This window comes from Malus domestica, chromosome 16 (assembly GCF_042453785.1).
Source record: "Malus domestica chromosome 16, GDT2T_hap1".
NCBI classification, from domain to species: domain Eukaryota; kingdom Viridiplantae; phylum Streptophyta; class Magnoliopsida; order Rosales; family Rosaceae; genus Malus; species Malus domestica.
In genome coordinates, this window is record NC_091676.1 from 12,596,029 (window position 1) to 12,608,252 (window position 12,224).

Consider the following 12,224-nt stretch of genomic DNA (forward strand, 5'->3'; position numbering starts at 1 on the left):
TCGTATAATTTTTCGTTAAGTGGAAAATAATGAAAATGCCCCTAGTTGATTAATGTAATTATACGAGGACATATTTTTATCCTCATATATTTTATCGTACTTCTTGGCATATTTTGATAGAGCTCGATCTCACGAATGCATAGGCAGAAACCGTTTGTGAAACGAAGTTATAATGAATAAGTTATGAACGAGAAAAGTTTGGGGTGCATGGTTATTTGACCATAACCTAGAAGGCTCCAGAAAATCTGGAGTAAGGAAATGATGCCACTTGTGTGGCCGTAAGGGAAGGAAGAGGAAAGAAATGAGGGTGTTGCAACCAATCGGAAGGGGATAGGAGAAGAGAGTGATCAATTAGAAATGAGAGCAAGGAGGGAAATGAGGGAATGAGAGACCCAGCAAAAACCCGGATCCTTCCTTCGACCTGCCGACCCAACCCGACTCGACTCTATCTCTCTATCCCGACCACCATTGACAACGGGGCTTGAGAACCCCGATGGTTTGCTGAAACCCTAGAACCATTATCTCCAAATTCAACAACAAACACGATGGCACACCACCTAGGGTTAGTATCCCTTCATCGTAGGAGTAAAACCAGACAAGAATCTCGGTCATCGGATCTCCAACGAGAGAATGTTGGTGTTCTCAAATTACCAGCCACCAGGCCTTTCGAGGCGGTTTCAAGTCATTTCTCGGCCGAATTGGACATTGGCCCAAGTATGAAAGTTGTTCCTCTCACTGAGATCTATTTTCCTGTAAAATTTGAAATTGTTTGGAAATAGTTGATTTTTCTAACGAATCAGGGCGGCCAACCGCCGTGTGAGGCAGCGCGTGGGCTGAGGCACCCCCTGACTACCCTAAGCTAAACTTGATGCCTTGATGCCATACATGACATCCGATTTACGAAATTCCATTGTTGAGTATAATTTCGTTAGGGTCCGGCACTTGAATATTATAGCAATCGACGATCCGACTGTTGGATTGTCACCAAACCTTGATACATTATAGTAAGTAATATTTGAGGACCATAGGAACTTACATATTGGGAATCCAATGTGCAGATCTTCCCGAATTGGATTTCTAAGTTTGTAAAATAAAATGTTGACCGCCACTTGAATTCGTGATTGGCAGAGATCCGACCGTTGGATTGTAACGAAATTTTAATATGTTGTTCAAGAAGCATAAAGCATAATGTGGATGTTGAGAAGTTATAGATTATAAATCTGATAAGCGGATCCTCCGATTTTGATTTCTAAGGTTGTGAACCCTATCGTCAATCTTGATTGACGGTTGACAATTTGGTCAACTAGGCCAAATTATTGTAGCATGTCATTTATCCTAGAGTATTGTCGGGAATTCATGGAGCTTAGTGGGCTTATCGTGATGGTGTGTGTCTTGATTTATATTTTGTGACACCATATTGAGTTATACTTGTTTATTAAATGTGATTGCTATTGAATTTATTTTTATTGTTAGCCATGCATGTATGCTTATTAATTGTGATTTGGTTGTAGCTTGGAAATGTGTGTGGAATGTGGGTTGATTTGTATGATTGATCGAGGTAAGTTATGCCTTTCGGCTTTAACGGAATATGTTATAGGTCAAGTTGTTTTGAATGGTAAACTACGAATGGCTTGATCCCTATTAAGGGTACGTAAGCAGTCTAACGAGAAGTTAGATGCATCCATAAAATAAACGAGATAAAATTTTAGGGGAAAATAGTCAAAAAGATAGAAAGGTTAGTATGGTTACTAACATAAAGGTTAATTAGGACATTTTTGGCCTACCACCAAAATTATTTTCCTGAAAAAGTAAATTTTCGGGATGGGACGTTACATATTCGCAGTCGAAATATGTGATCTTGTCACTCGCGCTAGATCGATGAAAGCATCTGGCATGCTCTGAGCTATGCTCTAGAGATCTAATATGCGCTGCACTTCAGTTTCAGACTGAGTGGTACAAGGATCTAAATGAGACAAAGTGAGAGTCGTCCATGATAATTCGCATCGTTCTTCAGGAATGTTGACGTTCTTATCTCTCCTTAACGACGGGAAGACTGTCTCATAGAAGTGACAATCTGCGAAACGAACGGTAAACAGATCACCTGTCAAAGGTTCTAAGTAACGAATAATCGAAGGAGAATCATATCCGACATAGATTCTCATCCTTCGATGAGGCCAAATTTTTGTACGTAAGAGCGGCGAAATCGGCACATAGACCGCATAACGAAAAATGCGCAGATGCGATATGTCGGGTTTGTATTCGGTAACAAACTGAATGGCTCTATATGGTTGTGTAGCAACAGGCCTTAGGTGGACCACCATGGCTGTGTGCAATATTGCATGGCCCCAAGTAGCGATTAGGAGCTTGGTACGTATGACCAACGATTGAGCAATCATTTATAAGCGCTTAATGACTGCCTCTACTAGGTCGTTCTGGGTGTGAACATGGGGTACATGATGTTCAACTTCAACCTCAACCGACATGCAATAATCATCAAAAGTTTTAGATGTGAATTCTCCAAAATTATCCAATCGAATAGATTTGATCAGATAATCAAGGTGGTGAGCCCTGAGCTTAATAACATGAGCCAACAGTTTGGAGAATGCAACGTTCCTTGTTGACAACAAGTACACGTGTGACCAACATGTGGAAGTGTTAATCAAAACCATAAAATATCTAAATGGTCTGCAGGGAGGGTGAATCGGTCCACAAATGTCCCCTTGAATCCCTTGTAGAAAAATGGGAGGATTTAAATGAATCTTGTCATAAGAAGGCTTAATGATAAGCTTTCCCATTGAACATGTTTGACATATGATTCCTTGAATCGAACCTAAACTTCGGGTCAGTGGATGCCCGTGTGATGATTTGAGGATACGGCGCATCGCTATTCATCCAAGATATCCCAAATAATCATGCCAAAGTGTAATTTCTTGTGCGGTCCCAGAGGTAGGGCCAACCACATAGTGACATTCTATAGGGAGTATGGTCGTAGTATACAGACCTCTCGAGATACGCTCAATCTTCTCTAGAATACGCTTCTGGCCATATTCGAAAGAAGTTATGCACAAAAGTTCAACTCCCTTTTCTACGTGGGTTTTAGTGTGGTAATTGTTATCTCTAATGTCCTTGAAACTCAACAACGTTATTCCGGAAAGCGGAGAATAGAGTGCCTCATCAATGGTCAAGATTGTATCATTGAACAACATTATATGTGCCTTACCGTATCATTCTATCAGGTTGGATGGGCTTGTGAAGGTTGTTAGAGGTGCGTTCATGAGTATGAAGTTAGTGAAATAGATGCAATCACGTAAAACGGTGTACGTGGTTGTACTATCTGCCAGACAACTAACTTCCCCACTAGTCATACCTAGAATGAAAAATTAATTTGAATCCATCACATGCATAAAAGTTCGTAAAAACAAATATCTATTCAAAATAATTTAAGTATTCAAGGATGGTAATTAATTAAAAATTTAATATCCAAAATCAAATCACCAACAAATAATCCAAACATAAGGGAAAGTTGTTCAAAATTTAACCAAAAAACAAAGGGTTTCGGCCATTACTGTGGAATTCGGCCCCAATGTCTTATTTCAACTAAAAAAATAGTTTATGTCTAAGATTCTAATCTTCCATGGTATCCCCTTGAAAGTCAGAAACCTCTATCTTTGTAGTCTTTGGTTCGTCCATTTGCACGAAGTTTGATTCGAACTTCTTATGATGAGAATGATAGTCGGCTATAACCTTTTAGGGAGCTTGGTAAACACGGGACCAATGGTCCTTTGAACCACAGCGATAACACATATTTACATGCATAGTTCTAGGTGCTTTGCCCTTATTCTTGAAGTTCGAGGCCTTAGGAGCGAGGTTAAGGTGCTTCTGGCTTTATTTCCTCCCTTAGATGGGCCTTGGATCTGTTGACCTTGATGGGGTGACTTCTGGCAGCCCCTACCACGCCTCTTTTGGCATTTGGGCATTGGTTCATGCTATAGTGTGCTGCAAGCACATCAGTCACCCTAGTAAGTCGAGCTTGATGATTCTTCATCAACAACTGATTCTACTTTTCAGCGAGAAGTAAAACAGAGATCAAATCTGAGAACTTGGTGAACTTCTGAGCTCTATATTGTTGCTGCAAGACAATATTAGTAGCAGAGAAGGTCGAATAGGTCTTATCCAGGAGATCATTTTCGGTCAAAGTTTTGTTACAAAACTTGAAAAGTGATTAGATTCGACAAACTTCAGAATTATATTCATTCACAGACTTAAAGTCTTGGAAGCGCAAATGCTACCAGTCATGTCTTGCTTCAGGCAAGAAGATGTCATTTTGGTGATCAAAATGATAAGCCAAAGCGATCCATAGTGCTCGTGGATCCTCCTCAGTAAGGTAGTCGGTTTGCAGGTCGTCATGAATATGTATTCTAATGAAGATCATAACAGTGGCTTTCTTAGCTTCGTCAATCGGGTTGTCCATCTCATATTCAATGGCGGGACGCAAGTTCTTTGCAGTGAGGTCGAGCTTCGCATCTTGGACCCACTTGAGGTAGTTCCTTCTAGAGACCTCTAAAGTAGTGAAGTCGAGTTTGTTCAAATTCGACATGTTCCTATCACAAAATAGATGGACAAGATGTGGTTAGTGTAATGGAGAAAAATCAATAGATGTGGTTAGTGTAATGGAGAAAAATCAATCCATTCACATAGCAGTCGAACATTCAGGTTCTAATAGACATGCATTGGTTTAAATTTGCATGAAAAAACTTCGGGTTTTCATGGGTGATGTTTTTAAGGAAAACTTCATGTTTTCAAACAAGGCATGTTTTTACAACTTCAGGTTTCGAAATAATTATGAACTTCAGGTTCATATGTTCCTGCAGGAAAATGCAAATATATACAGAAATATGCAAATAGAACTTCAAGTCTATAAGTATAATTGAATTAATTATTTGGACTTCGGGCCCAATTTAAAGTGTGGGTGAAAAAATATAAAACCCATTGGGCCTAAAAATAATTAGGCAATTAAACTCAAGGCCTAAAAAAATTGGACCAAAGCCCATAGGTGGGCTTAGCAATTTTTAAGTCATGCGGCCCAGGCCCTAAATCAAGGCTGGAATTGGAAACGGGTTGAGCTAGTGCACTAAGCCCAAATAGGCGGGCCTAGGAGAAAAAACGGGTTGTAGGTGCAAGCCCAAAGAAACAGAGGCCCAACAAGGGATCAGATCAGGTGCTTCACGAGGCACATGTACCAGGGGGATGCAATCCTGTGCGTTACGGTACATGGGAGCCACAACAGCCACGTTGGTTGGGATCTGCTATGGGCGAGACACGGGAACACTGTGGCCTTAAGAAGGCCGGTGTTTTGGGCCGAGGAGAGCTCTAAAGCCTAACTAGCTGGAGTTGTCACCATGAACGGGCCAAGCCTAATGGCTTGGATTTTGAACCAAACACCCTAGCGTGCTCTGGGTGAACTTCGTCGGAGAGGAATACCGATGCCACAACTTTAGGCAGTCGTGTCTTGGTGAAAAATCATGGCAAAGGACCGTGGTTTAACGGCGACCCATAAAGGTAAACGAAGAGTGGCTTGGGTTATGGCCCAAGGTCGAGGCTTCGAAGAACCCTAGCTTTTACGATTTCTGCTTTTTTGTTGTTTTTTAATTTTTTTTCCCAATTCAATTCATAGCATATTCGATTCAATAATTTTTAATGCATGTACATATATTGGATGCAATTCATGGCAAATATCAAATTCACATAATTCAATAATTATGAATATAATGCATATACAATTTATGTAGAATCTAAAATTCGAAAAACGTAAAGTTGGGTAATGCATTATGATGAATGTTCATGCTATTGGGGCTGCAAAAATATCGAGATAAAAGTCGTTGTTTTGCAAGAACCTGATTACGTGATGATATGGATGAACTGGGTCATGCACTATGAGCGTGCTGATAACGTGTTGTAACTTATTTTATATGACAAGGGGAAGGGGGCCGGTGGCAAGGAGAGAGTGTAGAGAAGAATATTTGTTTGTAGAATTTTATGAGAATGTGTGTTATCCTTCATACGTAGTGTCTTTATTTATAGTAATAAGGATGAAGGAATCCTTCATCCCCAAGGAATACAAGTTGTAATAGAAATGATAACTAGAATCAAATCAAATCTAGGATTTACACAATCACACTTTAATATGAAGTTTACAACATAATCAAATTTGTTCTTAGTCTTTATAAACAAGTAATAACTAATAATTACTTAAAAGGAATCAAACATGCATGGTTATCTTGATAATGCGTGACTAGTGATCAGCCAAATATTAGCAATATTGCTAATATTAAACCGAATACACAACTATGGACGTCCAAGTTCTTAACTAATCGCGCATTTTATAGTCTTAAAAATATTTTAGGCCTCCGAGATCTTTAGCGGCTGAATTGAACAAAGATTTTAAGTATAAATAATCACGATTTTGCAAGGGCTGTATAATAATTTGCTTTTATATTCAATATATTTCTACTGAGTTCCTTTATTGATATAGAAAGAGATGCACTAAAATTGAAAATACATATCAAGTACTGCTGGGGACAGGTATAAGAAAACCTAGTCTTATATCCTAAAACAAGGAGCATAAGACTAGGGTTTTCCTTTTAGTTTTACCCAGAACCATATATATATAAATCAGCTACTTTCCCTTTGTAGCGACTTTGCATGTGAGAGGTATAAAAATTGAACATAGAGCCTTAATAAATCCTATAAACCCCCTAACATACAAAGTCTTCTTCTAGATTAAAACTTGCAACCAGATCTGGGCAGTCTCTTAGCTGGTAGTGCTTTGCTACAGGAGAAGGAGGAGGAGCGTGGGTCTGCATATTAATTTATGAGAACCTAAAAATTAAGTGCACCAAAAAAATACGTATAGAAATTAATGTTATACTAGTAGCATTGGCTAGTTTGGTTTTTCCTTTGGAAAGAAGGTTAGGAACGGAAGCTGCAATTCCCGTTATATAACACGGACACACTTCAGATCTCTTCCTCCAAAGTCCAAAGATCAAGTGATCTGGGCCTATAAAATTTGATTCAACGGTAAAAAATTATTATAACTTTTAAAAGTTTTTATTAACTTCTCTGTTTTTAGCCATTGAATCAAATTTCAAAGATCCGGATCACTTGATCCTTGGACTTTGAAAAAAGAGATCCACAAAAGGAGCAAGCTAGAGTACTAGAATATACGGGTCCACAAAAGGAGGTGAGATTTTTCAATGTGACCGGTACACGGGGTGGTATACCACGTGTCATTATACAAATGGTGGGATATGTGTACTAAAAAATTAATAACTTAAAAAATAAAATTTTCATCATTCCTATTAAAACATGTGGTGTATCATTTGTATTTCCGTCACAACTAAAAAATTTCTTCAAAGGAGGACTTGCATTAGCATTGTGCTTATTCTCTCCTCACCATAACAGCTGGAAACACAATAACGACAATCTAAACATATTTTATACAACCAGTACGCACACTACACACTGACACCAAGTTTGGTTATGGGGTTTGGCTTTTTGGGATTCCTGGGTTGGTGGACCTTTGCCATTTTGGGCAGTTTTCGGTGCCTTCCGAACCGGGTTCACTGGGTTCTGCAAGTGTTTGCAGAAGGTGTTGCTCCGAGCTCTCTTTCTTTCTTGTAGGCATGTTTGCAGAAGCACTCGTTCAAAACGATGAAGCTTTCGCCAGATTGCACAGAAACACAATGCTTTACATCCCTTCTAGTTTTTCATTCAATTTCCAAAAGATTTAAATACTAATTCTACTGGGAAAAAAAAAAAAAAACCCAAAAAACATACAGGAAAAATGGCATGTCAGATCAAAAGGATATAAATTTCCAAAAGGAAGCCTTACTTATAGAGATACAAATTATACATATACTAAAACCCAACACAAAAACACTGTTCATTAACCGTGTTCTTCCTTTTTGCCCTTGCTTGGTTATTTTATTATACATATACTAAAACCCAACACAAAAACACTGTTCATTAACAGTGTTCTTCCTTTTTTGCCCTTGCTTGGTTATTTTATTTCATTTCTGCCTGATTTACACGTGTCGTTCATCGCTTTTAGGAAGGTGACTGAAAAAGCCGGGTCTTTCCCTTTGCTTCCCGTACGTTCCATTTGCTTCCGGTACGTTCTTCTTCCCCCTCTCCACTCTCGCTCTTCACTTTCTCTCTGCAACCTTAAAACTCTCAAACCGCAAGCCAACCATAACCAAACCCTCATCAACTCCTCTTTCTCCGTTCTCTCTTTCCTCTCACTTTTATCTCCGTGACTCACTTAATAGAAAGTGTCTTTCGGCGGCGATTTCGACGATTTCGGCAACGGCCGGCCTCGAGGTTGGTCTCAAACGGTTGCTCTTCACATCAGGTAGCTTCTAGACCTATTGCAGGTAAACGTCTGCTTCAAATTTCTAGGTTTTTAGTAATTTTTCATGCTTTTGTAAAAAATTTCGTTTAAATTTCTGGGTTTTGGAAAAATTCTTCATTGAACTTTTTATGTGATTTCAGTTATTCATTTAATTCCTTCCATCTCAGATGTCTTTATGATTTTAGAAATTCTTATATAATTTTTTTTTTTTTTGCATTTTTATTGTCAGTAATTTTTTTTCAGATTTTTCTGTCTTTTGATTATTTTTTAGAGATATTGTATTAATTTTCTTTGACTCGAAATTTGGGGGTTTGTTAAGGTACAATGTTAATATATTGATTTTCTGATTTTGGGATTGGAAATTTTGAAGAAGTTGGACCACTTGACACTTTTGATTTTCTCAAGGTATGCCTGCACGATTGGTGGTTGATTACAGCCGAAAATGACGTCGGAGGGAAGAGGCTAGCATTTTCCGGCGTGACTTCTAGAGAGTGAGATACATTTCATTGTTCTAGGGTGTTATTTATTTTAATTTTTGTAATAAGATTATTTTGGGTTCAGTTCTTTTTTTCACAAGTGATGCTGAATTGACCACAAAAAGTATAAAAAAGTTGCAGACTTTGTGAATGGAAGAGAGCAAACGTAGCAAGTTCAGGAGGATTTGTGTGTTCTGTGGAAGCAACTCTGGCCTCAGGAAAGTGTTCCGTGACGCTGCTCTGGAGTTGGGCAATGAACTGGTATGACTGCTTTTGTTCTATTTTTACACTCTCTTTGCTTATCTTTGTTTAATCGTGTTTATGGTTGTTTAAGTGCTGGATTTTTGGTTTAAAAATGTAATCTTTGATGAGTTTGAATCCACCTTGAGTTGTTTTTTGATGGGTTTTTGTGTTTTTTTGGTAATGGGATTGTTTTGGGTTTTTGTATTTTAGAGTAATGTCTCCAACGGAGAAAGACTTACCCATCATGTGTTGTTCGTGGTTGTATTTTGTTGTTCTTTCTGTATTGTTATTTGTTTATTTGTTTATTTTTTTTATTTTTAAACTTTCAATAAGTGCTAAACCAAATTTTAATCTTTTTTTTGGTATTTTGGGTATCCTCTGTTTGGGTATGCTCTGTTTGGATGCTCAAAGAGATAGGATTTACTTTTGGATATGCTCTATAAGAAACTACAATTTACATTTAGTTTTGGTTCTTTACATTTGGTTTTGGATATGCTCTATATTTCACATTATCTTTTAATTTGATAATGTGTATACTGAGAAATTACAATTTTTTTCTTTAACTTGATTTCTCATATTCAAGACTCAGGGCAAATACTTGGAGAGAACTCGACCACTATTGGCTGCTCTTTAACTCTATTTCTCATATTTAATACAGTAGCTGAGCAATCTGGTAACATTTTCATCCTGGTACAACCTTATTTTTGTTAATTTTCCAATTTATCTCTTTACTCGGTCACCTTTAAGCAAATCACAATTGCGCCTCTACATTTATCCGCTCATTACTATTTATGTTTGCTGCTTATTTTTCATTGGGATTGGTTCTAAAATTCTAATTTGTTTAAGCAATGACGAACTGGAATTGATTTTGAAATTCCGTCACTATGCAAAATTGCAAATGGGTGATCAAATGAAACACATAATTTTGATACACTTGGCTAAAGCATTGGAATTCCATCATTAATAAATTGAAAAAACCAACAAAAATCCTTGCTTTTAAGCAACATACTGATGAAGTTGACCCAACCTAAGATAACCATATCTATGTATATGTACAAGAAAAAACTGTTGGACAATTATATATACATAGTTCATATCAAAATTTATTTACATAGTTCACACAGAAATATAGGTGTTTGTAGCATAAGCAAATACACAACTTATTTATAAAAACTTCAATATCTGTTTAGCTCTTTATCACTGAAAATAGATAGCTATTTTATTTACCATTTGCAATTAAAGTTGAACAATGCTTGCTCCCAATAAATATTTGAAATTAGCTATGTATTTTGTTTTGCTCTTATTTTGGGGTTTCCTTCAAAATTTCTAATACTTGGAAAAGGTGGTAAATGTGCATGTTTTATATGCATGTTTCAGATTGTTTTGAGTTAATGAGCTGGTGGTTTGTGTTGCTCAAGTAAAAAATGTCGTACCCAGTGCACAAGGCTTCCGCTTTACGCAGGGTCTGAGAGAGGTGAATGTCGGCTAGCCTTACCCCCATTTATGGAGAGGCTGCTCCCAAGTCTCGAACCCGAGACCTACCGCTCATGGGCGAAGGCACTTGCCATCGCACCAAGTGAGATGAGAATATATTTGTGTTGCCAACTATGGATTGCAATGGATATGTGTGTTGCATCATCTGATATCAATTTAATACATTTTATTGAATACAATTTTACTCTCTCATCTTTTGAGAGTTCATTGAATTAGAGCAATATTATTGAAAATTTTGTTGCTGAGAATTTTGTGGGATTTCCTGAAGCACGGATTCTCATCTTTACACGGCCCATTTAATTTTGCTTAATGCTGATGTATGAGGAGAACTCTCATTGCATCAACCTCAGCAAACATGCTTTGGCTTAGTGGCTAACCCAGTTAATTTTTATGCTCTATTTGCCTTCTCCATTTCCAGTTGAATGAATTGGTTAAAGTTTTTGTGACTGTAAATTATATTGGTTAATGAACGCCTTCAAGAGTATTCTGATTTGGTCCCTTATGTATCTATATAGTATCAAACTATATAACTTTCTTTTGCATGATCCTTTACTGTATTTCTTTGCTGTTGCACTAGATTTAACCTTGATTCTTAACTAATATGTGATGGTGGATATGCAATGCTTTTATTCAGGAGTATCAGAACTGGGACATGACATGGGCTTTGCCAGCATTATATGTCATGCTTATGAGATTAGGGTTCTAGCTGAGAGGGTAAGTTCAATAAATTAGTTTTGTTTCAATAACGAGATATGTGCTTTATTTAGTAATTGGTTGTTGATATGTTGGGAAGACGGATCGACTAAGACTATTACGTGTGGTTTTGTAGACTGTTTTGGTTCTTTATTGAACATGAGAATCATAGAATGTAAATAAATTTTAATATAGATGAGAATAAATTTAATATATTTCACATGTTTAACACAGTTTTAAAACCTGCGGCATCGCGCGGGCTCAATTTCTAGTATATACTATATTTCACACAACTCCACTTATAGAGACACAAAAATATACTATATTTCACACAATTTCACACCTTTTAAAACATTACAAAGAGGGACAAAAAAACCTAATAACAGAAAATCAAGCCCAACAAAAAAAAAAAAACGGACCGACTAAAATTACGGTCCATGCCACTCTATTATAACCATTAATAAACGGTCACATTAATCACTACACTACAAAAATCATAAAAACCAACTGGTTTCTTCCCCTTTTCCATTCAATACCCGCGTTCCTCTTCCCCAAACCTATCATTTCAAATTCCCTCTCACGCAAAAGATACTTCCCTAGACAAAAACCCCTAAAATCTCCATAGTTTCCGACACTTTCAAGCCAGATTTTCAATGATTCACAAAGTTCAGCCGGATTTCCAAAAATATCAGTGTTTCAAAGGTTTTTCTAAAACTCAAAATTGTCCTTTTGAATGATTATAATTCAAACTCTGTAACAAACAAATGCATTATCAAACTTTTGGATGCATTATCAAATGTTTTTGCACTTGATTTTGCAAAAGAAAAACCGTAAAAAACGCATGCATTATCAAGTGTTTTTTGCACTTGATTTTACCAAAAATTTCAATGTTCCAGTTTGTGAAAAAC

General features: G+C 37.2%; 1 long non-coding RNA gene across 8 annotated transcripts; it reads left to right on the plus strand.

Moving 5' to 3' along the window:
- Window positions 1–8,099: 8,099 nt before the first annotated feature.
- On the plus strand, window positions 8,100–11,545 carry LOC114822165 (uncharacterized). Of its 8 annotated transcripts, none has more exons than XR_011577129.1 (6): window positions 8,100–8,432; window positions 8,816–8,901; window positions 9,028–9,147; window positions 9,713–9,819; window positions 10,507–10,705; window positions 11,258–11,545. It is a non-coding gene; the product is annotated as an uncharacterized lncRNA (long non-coding RNA). The 8 variants fall into 8 exon arrangements; XR_011577127.1 differs by having other exon boundaries at window positions 9,713–9,802; XR_011577133.1 differs by lacking the exon at window positions 10,507–10,705 and having other exon boundaries at window positions 8,972–9,147; window positions 9,713–9,802.
- The last annotated feature ends 679 nt before the right edge of the window (window positions 11,546–12,224 follow it).